Source organism: Muntiacus reevesi, chromosome 20 (genome assembly GCF_963930625.1).
Source record: "Muntiacus reevesi chromosome 20, mMunRee1.1, whole genome shotgun sequence".
Lineage (NCBI taxonomy): Eukaryota > Metazoa > Chordata > Mammalia > Artiodactyla > Cervidae > Muntiacus > Muntiacus reevesi.
The window spans coordinates 51,872,891-51,891,409 of NC_089268.1; positions in this window are offsets into that span (position 1 = coordinate 51,872,891).

Here is an 18,519-nt window from a genome sequence, read left to right on the forward strand (position 1 = left end):
CCTTCAGAAATCTTTCTGGGAGGTTTCGGGGCGTCGCTCCGCATCTGGTCATGCTAGGCCTTGTTTGTTTCGAGGGCCGTGTCCCCGACGAGCACCCCGTTTATTTAACCAGCCTCACGTCGACCATGCAGACTGTCTCCAGGCTCTTGCTGCCAGACAATGATGTAAAGAATAACAAGCTTGACAAACCTCACGGAAAACAGGGACAAGGATTTCTGAGGGGTGGATTCCAGAAAAGGAGCTTCTGAGTCAGAGGGCAGTGGGGGCGGGCAGGCCCCATCGTCCAGGAGGCCCCGGGCCGCACACCCTCCTGTGGGTTAGCAGACGCTCCCCATCACCCCCGCCGCTCAGGGCCACTCTCAGGCCTTCGGACGCTTGCTGGTCTGGTGGGTGAACAAAGGCGTGGCAGTGTGGCGTGCGTGAAGGGTGACGTGCGGCGATGGGGATTCTGGGCCACGCGAGGACACCGCGGGGAGGTAGCCTCCGCAGGCAGTGGGAGGGCTTTGGAGCAGAGCCTTTGAGAGCTGACAGCCGAGGCGATCCTACTAGACGTCTTCCGTTCTCCCTGAGATTGTATATGTGTGCTCTTTCGTTCTGCTCCTGCTGAAACCCTGCGTTCTTTGTTTTAACTCCTCTCTCAGTAAATACAGTCACCAAGTAATTTCCCCAAAATGTTTCGTGCTCTTAAATGCCTACATTTTTATACGATGAACTGAAATTTAACTGGGTAGAAATTACCAGCTGCACTTGGGCCACACTCTCCCTTCGGAATCGCAGAGCATTTTCACTTCATCTTGAGGCATCCAGGGTTCCACTAAGAGAAGTCTGACGTTCGGTTTCATGAGTGATTTGCTCCTTTTACATTATTTACTCTTAATCCTTAAATCTCCATAACTTTACCAAGACATGACTCAGTGTTTATAATTTGTGTCATTATTTTTCCTGATACAAAGTGTGCCCTCTTCACTTTTGGCTTCAGGGCTTACACTTACTTTAGAAATGTTTTGTTCTATTATACTCGAGTGATTTTATTTTTCTGTTTATTCTCCTGTCTTCGGGAACACCAATTATACTCAATTTGGTACTTTTTGGTCCAGCTTTATATAGTTTTCATTTTATCTTTACTCGCTAGCCCCTTTTATTTCCCTTAGCCTGGGTGATTTTTTCATACTACTGACTCTGTGCTCAGTGGTGTATATTCTAATTTTTTTTTTCTAAACTATCCATTTTCCCCCATTAACAGTTATGTTGTTATCCTCAATTGCCTTTCTGGGTTCTGCAGTCTCCTTTGATAACTTCTGTATCTCTTGTTTAAGGTATTTCTCAACCAACTCTCAAAAGAGTATTTACTCTTCAGTTTATTTGAGAGTGTGGACAAGTATTTCCCTAAAATTTTCTTTTATCACCTGAGATGATTCTCCCTTTTAAGTGCATTCTTCTTTGTTATTTGTTTCTGATTTTCCTTTCTTTCTACTTAGACATTTGTGATGTTTATGCACATGGTCCTTTCATATTCTTTCTGCTTGTTACCCTTATTCTACTGGGATGGTTTTATCTGGGTCTGATATTTGCTTGAACACAGGGTGGGGGAGGGCAGAGTGTCCTGGTACAGCCCACAGTTGCCAATCAGCTCTATCGTCACCAAATACTTTTTAATAAAACCTACCGCCTGGGGACACACGTCTTCCTGAGGTTTGAGGGCTTCGCTCCATTAGGGTAAAATGGTTCCCCAGCCGGTAGCTGGGCAGAGAGTTGCCGGGCTCGCGACTCAGCACTGACTTCTCCCTGTTCACGTGGCGATGGTCTGAAATGTCCTGTTTCCAGCTGTCCCCCAGATGGAGAAGGCCAGGCCACAGAGGGGCTCATCTCACCCGTCGTGGGCTCACCTCTGCCTCACGGCGGGTCATCAAGTCCTGGGACGCTCTTCCTTCCAGGTGACTGCGGGTCAGAGGGCGTGCAATGCGCTGGGAGGGGGATGGAGGCTTGCTCCAGATTCGCGTGCCATTGAGGGAGCCTCAAACTCTAAACAGTCAACTGTCTACCACAGCTGCCAAGCCCAAGGGCAAACCTGGCTTCAGAGTCACCACGAACCACTGTCTCTGCTTCTTGGCTTTGCCTCTTTGCAGGTGCTCATTGTCAGGAGGGCCCTCCCTTGGGCCATGTGAGTCTCATTTACTCCAGTAGAAAAAAGAGAGAGAAACTCCCTTCAACAGACCAACTGAAGCATCAGGGTTGGGTCTGCTGGGTTCTGGTGGGTCTCATTTGGGTCCCGTGCCCGCTTCTGGACAAAGAGGCTTGGCCCAGGGCGTGAAGCTCTCTCAGGCTCAAGCTGGAGAAGTTCGATTCTGCTGACCCCGCGTGGCCAGGAGCCTGGAGTCAGGAGGGAGAGAGGACACAGCTGGGTCAGCCACGCTCCTCCCAGCTGATCCAAACGCTGCTCTACCGGGTGGAATTCTTCCTGTTCTTAAACTGTTTTCTCTTCTGAATTCAATCAGAGATGGAATTCGTTTTCTAATTCATTTTTATGACTTTCAGAGGTGAAGGTATAATCTCTTTATTTCTGATCTTTAACTGCAAGTCTAAAGTTAGCTACCTTTTCAACTTTATGACATGGATTCTTTCTTTGTCATTAAACCATCGATTCCAGGGGTCTGCTAGGTGTGGTCCTGGGCTTGCAATTGCAACAGTAATGAAGAAAGACGTTGGTCCTGGCCTCTTGGAGTTGGTAGTTTAGAGTATAAGATGTGATGTGGGGAAAATGGACTTTGCTTTTCAACCAGCATTGAGGCCGTGAGTCTGTTCCCAGTAAAGTGGCCTTTCCTCGCTCTGTGGGGGGGCAGAGGACAAGCAGGACAGAGGAGGGGGCCCTGGGTGAGAGGGGCCAGCCCAGAGAAGCTGGCCTCTGGGGCTTCCGGCCTTTGACTCCTCACGGTCCTGAGTGAACTCACTGCGCATGTCCTCCCGTGTCCTCCCCGCTCGCGTCCAGCACGTCCCCAGGGCCTGGCACTGGCCTCTGACCCTCACCACCCTATCCCGGGGGCCTGAAGGCCAGGCGGGATCCTGGGGGCCGTGTGGGGGCCGGCCGGTCACTGGGGAGCTGAACAGAGTGCAGGCCAGCGTTTGCAGCATTTACAGCTGTTACAGGGGTTACAGCACCTACGGCCACGGGGTGCAGACCGCTGGGTCACAGCCCACTGCACGCCTGGACGCGCCACTGCCCTGAGAGGCAGAGGCTGGACCGCAGATGTGTCAGGCTCGCGATGTGTCGTGACCGCGAGACCCTCACGCGGAGGAGCGGCCCCGGGCAGAGCCCCGCCCAGCGCCCCCGGGCCCTGTCAGTCGTGTTCACGTTCCGTCGACAGGCGCCGGGCTTCTCTCCATCTTCCTGACCCTGGACCCTGGACCCTGGGGCTGGCCCAAGCCCATCATTTCCCGGGCACGCTCCTAGGCCGGCTCTGGCCCTGGTCACCCTGGGGGGAGGTGGCTGCCTTTCCAGCTGCGGCCCAGCCTGTCCGTCTTGTCCCCTCTCTTCGGCAGCAGGACCCTCTCCCGAACACAGAGCCCGGGGCAGAGGCAGGGACTCGCTCAAGACGGGCTCTGCCTGGCGAGCTCTGCTAGGGCTGGCGAGCCTGGGGTGGGAGCTGAGCCCAGCAGCCTCCATGTCGGAACTTTGAAGACTTTTTATGCTTTCTCTCTTCTTTGTTCATTTGCTGTTTGCTCTTCTGTGTTGCTTTGGTAAAATTTCTTTTGAAAATCCCAAGCTTTCTCAGCTGTGCAAAGACGAGCAAAGAGAAGGCCTGGGCGCCTTGTCCTTCCTGGGCAGGAGCTCCCGGGGGCTGTGGTGCGGGGGTTCCGGGCGGGGAGTGGGGTGGGGTCCTGGCCAGGTGTCCGTGGGGCTCAGCCTTTCTCACAGAGCGCTGCCTCCCTTCCACTGTCCACCCCGTGGAGGTTTAAGAGCGAGACATCTCAGGAAGCTTGCAGATTTGTCCCCCAAATGTCCCGAGCCAATCCTACTCCACCCAGCAAGCCCTGCACCTCCATACCCAGCCCTTCAGGATGTGGGGCTCCTGGGCGACTCTGCAGCCCTGAACTTCCATCCCTCAACGGGAAGGAGTGACAGTGACATCCCAGGACAGAGCTGGCACCTGGAAGGGGCCTGAGACTCCTTGTAGCCACAGCCTGGTCCCAAGGCTCTGCCCCATGGCAGCTGGATTCCAGGTTTGGGTGGGAGAACGCTGCAGAGGTCCCTGGGCTTTCTTGCTCTGAAAGGGGTGGAAATGAAGCCTGAATTTACCATTTCCTCCCAAAGAGGTGACGATATAAACAAGCATATCAAGTAACAACTGCTATTTAGTAAACACTGAGAACTTTACATTCCACGTAGAGTCCTTTCAGATAACCCAGATTCACAAACCTGGCCCCTTTGAAGATGGAGAAACTCAGAAAGTTGGCTGATGATAAAGCAGCGAGCAAGGATGGGCAAGTTTGGACTGAAATGCTGGTTTTGGATTTTCCTGAGTCGAAGCGTGCCCCACTGGTCAGCACTCAAAGAAAGGCAGGCCTGGTGCCTCGAAACCTCAGTGCCAGGACCACTTCCCGTCTCTGCAGCCACCGGGGCTCAGCCAAGCCCCCGGGTGCTGCGCCAGCCACCTCCACACTGTGATCGCCGCCAACCTGCCTGTCGCACCCCCGCGGCTGCGGGCTCAGAGGAGGAGCAGGGGTCCCTCACTGGATGCGGCAGGAGGCTTGGCACACGGACGAGGCTGATCAGTGATGGATGGGGGAGAGTGATGACTGGCTCCATTTATAAGGAGACACAAGGTCATCTTGGGGGAATCATGGAAGACGTTTGAAGCTAGGTTCCGTTTCTTCATTTGTAGAGTGAACACTGATTGATCCAGTAACTAAGCTTTGGGTTCCTTTCTAGGTGTGAAGACCTGTAATGCTAAATAATACATATATGCTGTGCAAGCTTAAAACCATGTGGTTTTGTGCACAGTAAAGAAGAATGAGATATTGATTAATCTTCTCCTGATTCAGAGTTAGGGTCACAGTTGATGCTACTAAATCAAACTCTGCGAATATAAATGTCATTATAGGAACTACACTAGTTATAAACTGGAACACAGAAATGTTTTGTGGAAATTCATGTATGCTATTTACACAGAGGCCCTCCATGCTCTGCAGAGTCTGAGAAGCATCGTCACACCGAGGACTCTGGTGTTGGAGGAGTTGATGCAGAGGTCACTCAGGAATGCTCCGGCTCTCCTCGTGAATGCGGTTGTTAGTGTGAGGGACACGCAGATGGGAATCACTGTCCTTTCAGAGAATATGAATCTCTTAGTTGAATAGCACATTTTCACGATACTCAAAGGACAGATTTGTTCTTCCCATTCTAAATGTGGGAGAATTTCAAGTGGAATTTCTTGGGGAAGTCCAGGCAAGCAGACCACATAAATTACACTGATGTATCAAGTGTTTGTGTGTCTTATTTGCGGTCGTAACTGAAACAGGATGGGTTTAGCTCTGTACATGCAGGTGGAAGCACTTAGAGGGAACCTGAACCCCGCCACACACACACCCCGGGGGTGGGACGAGATGCTCACCAAGGGATAAAGGGCCTTGAGGTTTTACCCACAAAGCAAAGCCAGACAACCTCTGGGAGGGGTAGGGTACTCAGGGACCCTCCTGGGTACTGAGGGGTCTGCGGGAGGTGGGGTCTGCCTCAGCGACCCTCCGGGGGTTTTCTGAGCTTCGGGCAGAAGGGCTGCACCTTAGAGGGGCCCTCCCCAGCTTGTCCGGAGAGCAGAAGGCACACTCCGGTCCCCACAGGCCGTCGCCAGAGGCTCTGACTCTGAATGCGCTGGGAATTGATTCTGGCTGCAGAGTTCAACAATCCAAGCCTAAACTCTGCAATGTTCAGTGAACACGCACTTCCCGTTGATCAAGCAGACCTGCATCTCTACCGCGATAGCAGGGCACAGCCTCCCAGAGGCGGTCACCGGCCCCATCCTTGCCTCAGGACACGAATGTCCTTGGAGAGCAAACTGCGTTCGTCTGCCTCAGCAGCAACAGCCGCTGGTGACGGGCCCGGGGAACCAACGCCCTCTCCTCAGAGCCTGCAGACTTGGAAAGATGGGCTCTGAGGCCCCAGGGGAGGGAAAAACCACTCCCAGAGACAAGGGAGATTTTTAAAGAAGCGTGTAGATTGAAACAGCCCGGAGGAGGGCATGGCTACTCACTCAGTATCCTTGCCTGGAGAATCCCATGGACAGAGGAGCCTGTTGGGCTCCAGTCCATGGGATCACAAAGAGTTGGACACGCCTGAGCGACTGACACACGGTGGTTCTACTGTTCTGGTTGCCCCCTCTGGCCTGCAGGCCTTGTTGTAAGGAAAACTTTGGCTTTCAAGCAGCAGAGGTGACCCACCGGCTCAGGGGTCTGGAGCCCAGGGGGCTGGCAGCTCTTCACTCAGGACCCTTCTTAGTTCGTCCTTTCCCGTCACTGGGCCTCCCTCCTCCTTGTTTAACTTGACAGGCAAAGTTCAAGGCTTCCTCTCCTTCAGTGACATTTTCCGAGGTGGAGCCTCTTGTCCTGTTCGTGGTCTTGGTTTTGTTCAAAAGCCCTGTCCTTCCTGGCCAGTTTGACCTGCCTATCGCATCCCAGACCTCAGCGATCGCGCGGTTCAAGGCGAGGCACGGCGTGTCTCTCCAGCAGCACACACTTGCCCAGAACTGAGGCACAGAGAGCAAGCGGGGCGGTCAGGCTCGTCTCGGCCCCTGAGCATGATCTGATTCTGACTCAGAGCTTGTGTTTACCTCCACGGCTAGAAACCCTGCCCGGAGCCAAGGGAGCTGTTTACCACATGCCCCCGCACTGCAGGGAAGCTTCTCCAATGTGGGTTATGTGAGGCGAAGCCTGGGAGGAACTCAGCACAACACGTATTCATGGCTGTGGGACCCTTGTGTCACAGGGTGCTCAGGAGCTGAGTTCAAATTCTGTCCTCACAGGGGAGACGCGGCACCCTCTCCAGGTGGTGTGACCTCAGGCACCAGGGAGACAGGCGTGTGGGAGCCGGAGGCACGCGTGTGGGAGCCGGAGACAGGCGTGTGGGAGCGAGAGACACGCGTGTGGGAGCCGGAGACAGGCGTGTGGGAGCCGGAGGCACGCGTGTGGGAGCCGGAGGCACGCATGTGGGAGCCGGAGACAGGCGTGTGGGAGCCGGAGGCACGCGTGTGGGAGCCGGAGACAGGCGTGTGGGAGCCGGAGGCACGCGTGTGGGAGCCGGAGACAGGCGTGTGGGAGCCGGAGGCACGCGTGTGGGAGCCGGAGACAGGCGTGTGGGAGCCGGAGGCACGCGTGTGGGAGCCGGAGACAGGCGTGTGGGAGCCGGAGGCACGCGTGTGGGAGCCGGAGACAGGCGTGTGGGAGCCGGAGACACGCGTGTGGGAGACGGAGACACGCGTGTGGGAGCCGGAGACACGCGTGTGGGAGCCGGAGGCACGCGTGTGGGAGCCGGAGACAGGCGTGTGGGAGCCGGAGACACGCGTGTGGGAGCCGGAGACACGCGTGTGGGAGCCGCTGGGCTCAGGGCCCCCCGTCCTCTTACAGGAGATGCGCCCTCTGTGACCAGCGGATTCTTGAAAACACAGCTTGTCCTTCGAATTCTTGGCCTCGCGTTCTGCTCTTAAGACCCAATCACTGTTTGCTTAGGTCTCAGCGTGGGAGTTTACGCTAGAACATTCCAGGACACGCTTAGCAGGGGGGCGCGGGGAACATCAGAGGACTCTGAGGCGGGTGAGACAGGCCCTGCTAACCAGCTGCTTACTCGACGTTGTCGGTCTGGAACCAAACTGGCTGGAAACCTCATATGAAGACAGAATCTCTCCTTCCCAATCTTTCCGCAAGGTTCCCAGCAGTCGACACCGCCTCAGAGGGTGCTGACCCCAGAAGAAGTCTGTGTGTTTTCAAAGCGTCAAGTGATCCCTGAGCACCAAAACCCTCGGGAAGCTCCGGTGGTCCTTGTCAGAGCGTTTCCCTCCACCCCCCACTGCGGAGCAGGGCCTTGTGATCAAGTCCAGTGCAGTGAAGGAAACCACATCTGCTCTTGACAAAAGGCCTCTCCCCACCTCCGGGAGCCTTGGTATTTTAATCAGAGTTTTGTACAAGCAAATGTCAGGGCAGCAAAGAATCTGAACAGTTCTGGGAGGGGTGCGTGGACACCATCCATGTGAGAGGCGTCCCCAGCTCTGCACAGCCCTTACCTAGGATCCTGGACCCACAGCTCTGCACGGCCCTTACCTAGGAGCCTGGACCCCTGATTCTGCACAGCCCTTACGTAGGAGCCTGGACCCCCAGCTCTGCACGGTCCTTACCTAGGAGCCTGGACCCCCAACTCTGCACAGCCCTTACCTCAGGGCCTGGGCCCCCACCCAAATTCCACTGTCTCCATTCCCAACCCTAGTCCTCTGGGACAGAATCGCTTTGCTGAGAAGACTGCTGGTGGTTTTGTTGTTAAGAATTGCTTGGAATTCGTTCCCTGATAAAACCATTGATAAACTGGGCAGAAGCCAGAAAGAAAGCAGGGAGAGAAACTGGGATTGCTGGAGACTGGGAGCTGGGAGCGGATGCCCCGGCAGATGGAAGGCTGAGGAATGGAGGCTCAGCCTCTGCCCTTCACACCGGCCGGAAGGAGGCCTGTCCAGGGGCCTGACTGTCCAGGGGGGCCAGGGTACCCCCTGCAGGGGGCCTGCTGTGGGTCTAGAGCGGCCGCTTATACCCTGACCACATCCCGCCCAGAGGGACCAAGCACCTCTCCCCGGGGTCCTTCAGAACCTCAGAGACTAGGCTCCCAAAAGGTGATAGAAACACAGACTTTGCAGGTGAGACGCAGACAAGGGAGGGGTCTGTTAAAGATCCTACAGCCGCTCCAGAGACTCCGAGGGGGGTTTGAGGTTTGCCTGTTTGTTTTACAGAAGGGTGGGAGCAGGATTCCCTGGGGGCTCAGAGGGCAGATGATGGCCTGTCTGCCTTCTCCTTGTGCCCAACAAGCAAACTGGCCCAGTATCACAAAGATTTCTTTGGGAGTAGCAACAGATGAACATTATTTTTAGTAATTTCAGAAATAAACTTCTGTCAGACAGAAACGTGGGGACCAACCAGGAGAGCACAGTGGGGATCCAGGTGCCCCGCGGGCCCTGGCCGACCTGCCAGGCACGGCCCCTTCCCTCTGGAGCCCTTGTGGGTGCAGCTCTGAAAACAGTCACGTGTTTTTGAAAAATGTAACAGTTCAGTTCAGGGGCAGAAGTGTAGACCCATGCAGTCTACCAAGGAAGCCACTTAGAGTTCTTACCATTACTGTCAAGTGCTTGATTCTGGAAAGTAAATAAGATGAGTGTGAAGAGCTGGTGATCAAAGGGGCACGGCATTATTTATAGTTCCCTATGATGGCAGGGCTGGCAGGCCATTGCTGCTGCTCAGAAATGAAGACCATCCGATCAGAGATACTTTCTTTGATCGTTTCTCTAAAGCTACCCCTTGTCGGTGGATGGATTCCCAGATGACATAAACCAGGCCGGACAGCGCAGCACGAAGGACACCAGGCCAGTTATCCCCAAGCAGACTCCAGAAGTCCCGCGAACAAATGTTTCCCACCCAGCTGGGCACCAGGTCTGGGGCTCCTGGGCGCAGGGCTGGCCCGGCTCGGGTTCCAGGGCTTCACCCAAGGGCACATCAGGGCCTCTTCTGCGTCTTCACTTGAAGGAACTCAAGAACCACGAGAAACTGAGGTCTCAGAGCAGGAACAATCACAGCTCGCCACCATGGAGTGTCAGGGGTGATTGTTCCGCCTCCTCCTGACCTCCTCGATGGTCTCAGGTGGTGACTGGACTCAGGGACCAGCCTGGGGTCCACACAGCACGTTTGCCTGTCCCAGGGGGCACACTCCACACGTCCCCACCACCTGCGACCCAGAGGCTCCTGCTGAATTGTGACCGGACTCTGAGCCAACAGCACAAGCCTGTGAGGGGCCGCGAGCCCTGGAGACCAGGGCTCCCTCCAGACCAGTCTAGAGACCAGACTCGCGAGACAGCGAGTGTGGGTTTACACGCGCCTGCTCCCTCTCTCAGCCAGACTCAGAGCTGACTCCAGGTGGATGCAACTTAAGATCAGTTCATTTGTTTGTTCGTTTCAACATTTCAGTCTACCTAAATTCATGGAAATGTGAATGCTTAATTTCAATCTCTCCTTCTAAGATAAATAGTGGTATAAGCCCCAAAAGAGGGAGGAAAAAAAACTGCTAAGAAAACTCAAAACTTGAACCGATTATCTTTCTGAGTCTCTCACATGAGAGTAAATATAATATCCATGTTCTGTTTAAATAATCATACAAATACCTGCACATCTTCCAAAGAACTTAGGAAACGGAAGGTCCCAAGGGATGTAGCTGAAGCTTCTTTGCAGTGTCTCTCTTTCTGTCGCCCTCCTCGGCTTCCCTGGTAGCTTAGTGGTGGTAAAAAAAAAAACAAAACAACAACCCACCAGCCAATGCAGAAGACGTAAGAGTTACAGATTCCATCCCTGGATCAGGAAGATCCGCGGGACCAGGGCAAGGCAACTCACGGCAACTCAGGTGTGCTTGCCTGGAGAATCCCGTGGACAGAGGAGCCTGGCGGGCTACAGTCCACAGGGTTGCAAAGAGCTGGACACAACTGAGCGACTGAACACATCACCCTCCAGCCCAGCAAACTGCTATCCTAAATGTTTTGATGATCATTTTCTTCTTTTCTTGATAGAAAGTCGGACAGATAGATGGATAGGTAAATGACAGATAAATAGATAGGTGTCAGTTCAGGTCAGTCGCTCAGTCGTGTCCGACTATTTGCGACCCCATGTAAGTATAGTTATATAAATGTGTACATACACAGAGTGTAGCTTTACAGGTTTTAATTTTTTTCCTGTTCCTGTAGATTGTCTTTTCATTTTATGGATAATGGTCTTTAACATACAAAGTTACTTAATTTTGGTGGAGTCCGCGCTTTCGGTCTCTCTGGAGTCTGAATTTTTCTCTCACTCTCTTCTTGCCTGCTTGGCTTCTGCGGAGAAACCAGGTGTAGCCCCCCTGACGCCTCCTCGCACTCCTGCCTGGAGTCCCCACAATGAGTGAGGAGAAGCCAGGTGAGGCCCCCCCGCCGCCTCCTCACGCTCCTTCCTGGTTTTCCCACAGTGAGTGATGAGAAGCCAGGTGAGGTCCCCGTGACGCCTCCTCACGCTCCTTCCTGGTTTTTCCACAGTGAGTGAGGAGAAGCCTGGTGAGGCCCCCCTGACGCCTCCTCACGCTCCTTCCTGAAGTCCCCACAGTGAGTGAGGAGAAGCCAGGTGAGGCCCCCCTGACGCCTCCTCACGCTCCTTCCTGGTTTCCTCACAGTGAGTGAGGAGAAGCCAGGTGAGGCCCCCCTGACGCCTCCTCACGCTCCTTCCTGGTTTCCTCACAGTGAGTGAGGAGAAGCCAGGTGAGGCCCCCCTGACGCCTCCTCATGCTCCTTCCTGGTTTCCCACAGTGAGTGAGGAGAAGCCAGCTGAGGTCCCCCTGACGCCTCCTCACGCTCCTTCCTGGAATCCCCACAGTGAGTGAGGAGCAGCCAGGTGAGGCCCCCCCTGATGCCTCCTCACGCTCCTTCCTGGTTTCCCACAGTGAGTGAGGAGCAGCCAAGTGAGGTCCCCCTGACGCCTCCTCACGCTCCTTCCTGAAGTCCCCACAGTGAGTGAGGAGAAGCCAGGTGTAGCCTCCCTGGCGCCTCCTCACGCTCCTTCCTGGAATCCCCACAGTGAGTGAGGAGAAGCCAGGTATAGTCCCCCTGACAGCTCCTCACGCTCCTTCCTGATTTCCCCACAGTGAGTGAGGAGAAGCCAGGTGAGGCCCCCCTGACGCCTCCTCACGCTCCTTCCTGGTTTCCCCACAGTGAGTGAGGAGAAGCCAGGCGAGGCCCCCCTGACGCCTCCTCATGCTCCTTCCTGGTTTCCCCCACAGTGAGTGCGCTGGTCCTCCTCATGCTTCCCCTCGTCTGAGGCTCTGGTCACTGTTTCTCACTCTTCGTTCTCTCTGTTTTCCACACTCAGTAACTTCCAGTCTTTTCCTCAAGGTTGCTGGGTCTTTCTTCTGAGCTGTAAATCTGCTTCTGAGACTCTGTGGTGAATTTTTCATCAGTTATTGTGCTTCACATTTTCAGAAACTTTTTTGGTATCTCTTTAGGATTTCTATTTCCTTAGTAATATTTTGTTTTGTTCAGACATTATTTCCTCAACTTTTTTCACATCTTCCATTACTTTTCTGAGCATGTTTATGGCAATTGTTTTTAAGTCTTTGTCTAATATAGCTACCAATTTTATTCCTCAGAGATACTGTTAATTCCTTTTTTCCCTTTATCTCAGCCATGTTTTCCTACCTCCTTGTATGCCTTGTGACTTTTTGGTTGAAGACTGGACATCTGAACTGGATAACGTGACAAATGGAAATCGGGTCCTCGCCCTTCCGCGGGGATTGCTATGCTACGTTATTATCTTATCGATTACTATATGGGTGTGTGCGCGCACGTGCAAGCTGCTTTCATGCTGAGGACCAGGCTGGAGTAGCTCTTCTCAGGTCTCTTCTGAGCCTTCCCTAGGCATGTGTGGTCACTTTATAGTCTCCCCATGTATGCTCTTGGTACCTTTAGGATTTATTTGTTTCCTTATTTTTGTTTATTTTTGGCTGCACTGGGTCTTTGTTATGTGTGGGGTTTCTCTGGCTGCAGCGAGCGGGGGGGTTACTCTTCCTGGCCGTGCAAGCTGCGCATCGTGGCGGCCTCTCTGGCGGCAGAGCAAGGACTCCAGGGTGCACAGACTTCAGTAGCTGTGGCTGTCAGGCTTCGTTGCTGCATGGCATGAGGGATCGAACCTGTGTCCCCTGCATTGACAGGTAGATTCTTAACCAGTGGACCATAGGGGACATCCTGCTCTTGCTTTTTTAATGTTCTAGTCTCTAATGTTTGGCTCTCAAAAGGGGAAAAAGGGAAAGATGAAGAAGGAGTGGGAGGGTGCATCCTTTTAAAATTATTTGAATATTTGTAATAGCATTAGTCATGATAGCCAAAAGGTGAAAATAACCTACAACGTCCAGCACTGATGAATAATGGAGAGAACTTTGGTGTGCTCACAGATGAGATATTGCTTTACCACACAGAGGAGTAGAGCACTGAGACGTTCTGCATCGCGGGTTAACCTCAACAACACACGGCTGAGTGAAGAAATGAGCCCCCAAAACCACACAGTGCGTGAATCATTCACGAGAATGTCCTGAACAGGGAAGTTTACAGACTCAGAAATCAACAGAGTAAGAGTGTTGTTTAGGCAGCGTGGGGATTCCTTAAAAAACTGGAAATAGAGCTGCCATACGACCCAGCAATCCCGCTGCTGGGCATACACACCAAGGAAACCAGACCTGAAAGAGACACGTGCACCCCAGTGTTCATCGCGGCACTGTTTATAACAGCCAGGACATGGAAGCAGCCCAGATGCCCATCAGCAGACAAATGGATAAGAAAGCTGTGGTACATATACACAATGAAATATTACTCAGCCATTAAAAAGAACACATTTGAATCAGTTCTAATGAGGTGGATGAAACTGGAGCCTATTATACAGAGTGAAGTAAATCAGAAAGGAAAACTCCAATACAGTATATTAATCCATATGTATGGAATTTACAAAGATGGTAATGATGACCCTATATGTGAGACAGCAAAAGAGATACAGATATAAAAAACAGACTTTGGACTCTGTGGGAGAAGGCGAGGGTGGGATGATTTGAGAGAATAGCATTGAAACATGTATATTACCATATGTGAAACAGATCGCCAGTCCAGGTTCGATGCATGAGACAGGGTGCTCGGGGCTGGTGCACTGGGATGACCCTGAGGGATGAGATGGGAGGGAGGTGGGAGGGGGGTTCAGAATGGGGGACACATGTGGCGGATTCATATGAATGTATGGCAAAACCCACTACAATATTGTAAAGTAATTAGTCTCCAGTTAAAATAAATAGATCAATTTTTAAAAGAAGAAAACAAAACAAAGCAAAAAGGGGCTGGAGGGGAGACATGACAGTCAGCTAAAGGCGTGTCACTGACAGGCGTGGGGCTCCTTTCTGAGGTAAGAACTTTGTTCTAACTGTGTTAGAATGTTAACTGTTCTAAATGTGTTAGAACTGTGTTAGAATGCTAGTCTAACATTGTTCTGACTGTGTGTCTGTGGATACAGTAGAAGCGTTGAAATCACACACTGAAATGAGATGAATTACATGGTGTGTGAATTAGATCTCAGAAAAGCTGTTTACCAACAAAAAAAGGAAGACTGAGACTGGAGGTGGTGGGTGTTACTCCTGCTAGAAGCATGACTGTGGAAGGCTGAGGGCAGTGTCTTAAGAAGAGAGAAAGTCAAACCCAAAGTTGTTCTGGTAGAAGAGGCTTGAGAACGTGTCAGGCCAGGAAGGAAGGAGTCGGGAAAGGACGCCACAGAGAGGGGTGACATCGGAAGCCTCACAGCAGACAGAAAGCGGTGAGTCTGGGGAGGAAGAGTCCCCTCTTTCCTGGATCCGCTGCCAAGCGGCCGGGGCTTGTCGGGTGGCCGGGACACTGGCGAGCTGACCCACAGGGGTGAGGCCCGGCCACCCGCCCACGGGGGCCGCAGGAGGCCCTGGCCCTCCACACGGGGGACCTCAGATGGGGCAGGGAGGTCCCGGGCACATAGAGTGTGAGGGTGAGGCAAGGCCTCGAGAGGACAAGTGGAGCGGGCAATCAGCGGGAGGCCGGCGGTTGCCTTTCGTGCGAACCCTGTCGGCTCCTCCAGGCAGGAGGGCGTGTGCATCTCCTGTTCTCACCAGAGCTTCGGTCCCCAGATCCCCACACAGTGTCGGTGCAGCCCGCGGACGTGTGGAAACGTGACCCGAGGCGTGTCGTGGCAGCACTCAAGTCCACACCTGATGAGGCTGCTTTCCAGAGAGTCGAAAAATTAACCACCCAGGAAACACCTACACACTCACTGCCTGGAGTGTAAACAGCCACGGGGCTCAGCCACGCACGCCAAGGGTCTCTGGAGTCCTGGGCAGTCGTGTTGTCCACCCAGGCTGGAGGGGAGGAGGAGCACGAGGTATCCACCGAGGACTGTCTCTGCCAGACTCCAGACACAAGGCATGAGCAATGCTGCGGTTGTTAAACACCCTCCTCCACAAACCAGGCGATTGCCGGCATCAGCATCTGGCCTGGGGTGCTCTCGTTAAAATGAAGCTGTCACACAGCACATCTAATTAGATTTCACCTGCCAGCCACACCCAGCTCCGAGCTGTCTTCACGAGCTTGAGTTACCTGCAGAAGTTTGCCTAGGGCTTTCTGGCAGTCACTACTGAATCATGATTCTTTAGTGTTCGAACATGTTTTGTGTGTTTAAAAAACATCAAAATACTGAGTTAAGCAGAGTTACTAGGGTGACTGTAGCCGGGTTAGGGCCTGATAAGCTCTCACAGACAGGGAGACCGAGCAGCGTGGGGAAGCTAGAAACTCCTGCCTGCACGCCGGGAAGCACACCTGGCGGCCTGCGCACACAGCAGAGCCGGGGCCAGCGGGAAGGCGTTCGCGGGCTCTCCACGCGGGTCACACGGCTCTGCCCCCACGCTGCAGGAGGGAGCAGAGGGTCTGTGGTCTGTGCAAGATACCACGGGCTTCTAAAAAACCCTTCATCTCAGCTTTTCTGTGTGTTTAAAGAAAATAGACTTTGTTTTCTAAGCCGTTTTATGTTTCAAAGCAAAGAGAAGCAAAAAACCACAGCGAACTGCTCGCATAAACCTCCCTCGGTAGGTTTCCCATTATCAGGGTCCGTCCCCAGAACCTGGACTGACAGGTCATGGCCCAGAGCCCACATTTCAGGTCACAGTCTCTTTTTAAAAGTCCTTTATTGCAGTTTTTTCCCTGTTGCTGAGCATGACATCTGAGACATAGGATAAACAAAAATACTCATTCACAGGGAAGCAATTATACTTCATCTTCAGAAAATACTTTTAAAATAAGTTTATTATGTGAAGGAAACCCGGGTGAAAATCCCAGTGGGAAAGATCTAAATTATGCAGGGTTTGGCCACAGTTCTGAGTCAGAATGCAGGCGTCCTTCTAGAAAATATTCGTGGGACTGTGGTCGCAGTCCGAAAAGAGTGAGGTTTTCACCAGCTATCCAAGGATCTAGAAGTCCCCCCGTTTCATGTCGCTTCCCTCCCCGACTTTAAGCGTCTGAAGTTTTTTAAGAGTTAGGACCCAGTGTGAAGTTTTGGTCAAAGGCATCAGACCCGCCACCAGAACCTCGGACCCGCCCCCACCGTCTGCACACAGCCAGCGTTCCCCCCCAGCCCCCAGATGACGGCTGTGCCCCAGACCCCTCACACGGAGACCCCAGCTCACTCAGTCTGGTCGAGGTTATACCCCAGTGGGGGACGGTCCGGGCAGAGACAACGGCTGACACAGAGAGGATGCCCGGAGGAGGCGAAGAGTTCATGGGTCAGGAAAGCCCAGGTCAGCCCACCCACCCCGGAGCATGTCTGACCTATTCCCGCCAGGGCAGGGTCACAGGCCTCTGTACCAGGAAAGGCAGCCCACCCCTGCCCCCAGCACCCTCCTGGGGACCCCAGCCTCTCTTCCTGTGGTCTATCATTTATCTGCTCGACTCCCCCATTCATATGCTGAAGCCGCCCGTCTTGCAGTGTGACTGTATCTGGGATCAACGTCTCTAAGGAGACGTTTAAATGAGGCCACGGGGTGGACGCCAACACAGACCACTGGGCTCCTTAGGAGCAGAGGACATTTGGGCCACGACAGACACAGAAGGAAGGAAAGCCCATGCGTGTGAAGATGGGGGAGATGGTGAGGGGGAGGGGACTGGCGTGAAGCAGAGCTGATCTCGGATGCCTGCCTGAACTCCGCGAGGATACATGCTCCTGTTGTGTACGACCCCCCACCCCCGTCTGCGCTACTTGTCCCAGGAGACCCAGCAAACAAATACATGCGCCTCTGAAACTTTTCTCCTGCAAACAGACATTCACCTGGCACCTATTGAAATAGCAGCTTGTTCTGATGAGTACACAGCTTCTTATTTTCTGGGGACATTATTCTGGAACATGTTTTCCTAAATAAAAACAAGATGCTTCATTTTGCTTTTTATTTTCCAGAACCTGCACCATATGTGGAGAAGGCAATGGCACCCTACTCCAGTACTCTTGCTTGGAAAGTCCCATGGATGGAGGAGCCTGGTGGGCTGCAGTCCATGGGGTTGTGAAGAGTCGGACACGACTGAGCGACTTCACTTTCACTTTTCACTTTCATGCACTGGAGGAGGAAACGGCAACCCACTCCAGTGTTCTTACCTGGAGAATCCCAGGGGTGGTGGAGCCTGGTGGGCTGCTGTCTATGGGGTTACACAGAGTCAGACACGACTGAATCGACTTAGCAGCAGCAGCAGCAGCACCATATGTATTATTGCATTTTCAGTTTCCAAACTCTTCACTTCCATCTGTGTCACTTAGAAATGAGAAAACATAATGAGATGGATGAAACTGGAGCCTATTATACAGAGTGAAGTAAGCCAGAAAGATAAAGAACATTACAGCATACTAACACATATATATTGAATTTAGAAAGATGGCAATGATAACCCTATATGCAAAACAGAAAAAGAGACACAGAGGTACAGAACAGACTTTTGGACTCTGTGGGAGAAAGGCGAGGGTGGGATGTTTCGAGAGAACAGCATCGCAATATGTGTATTATCTATAGTGAAACAGATCACCAGCCCAGGTTGGATGCATGAGACAAGTGCTCGGGCCTGGTGCACTGGGAAGACCCAGAGAGATTGGGTAGAGAGGGAGGTGGGAGGAGGGATCGGGATGGGGAATACATGTAACTCCATGGCTGATTCATGTCAATGTATGACAAAACCCACTACAATATTGTAAAGCAATTAGCCTCCAACTAATAAAAATAAATGAAAAAAATAAAAATAGTAGCTGTTAAAAAAAAAAAAAAGAAAAGAAATGAGAAAACAAGCTTTCTTCCTGTCCTTACATTAAATCCTTCAGATTTAGTCAGAGTCACGTTCGCTCCTTGGACACTATGTGACCGCTTGCAAATTACTTTATACCTCTCACTCATTTATTTATGATTTACTTGACTGTTTTGTCCACCAGGCTTCTGAGGGGAAAAAAAAAAAACAAGTATTCAGTCACCTTTAGGAGTTTTCACCGTATAAGGTTATCCTAGAATGTATTACAAATTTCTTAATGGAAATCACATCTTCTTATTAAAAGGTTGAAGATAATTCCCAGTAAGTTTATCATATGACTTTGAACTAGGAACTGAAGTGAAAATCGTCAGTCATGTCCAACTCTTTGCAACCCCATGGACTATATATAGTCCATGGAATTCTCCAGGCTAGAATACTGGAGTGG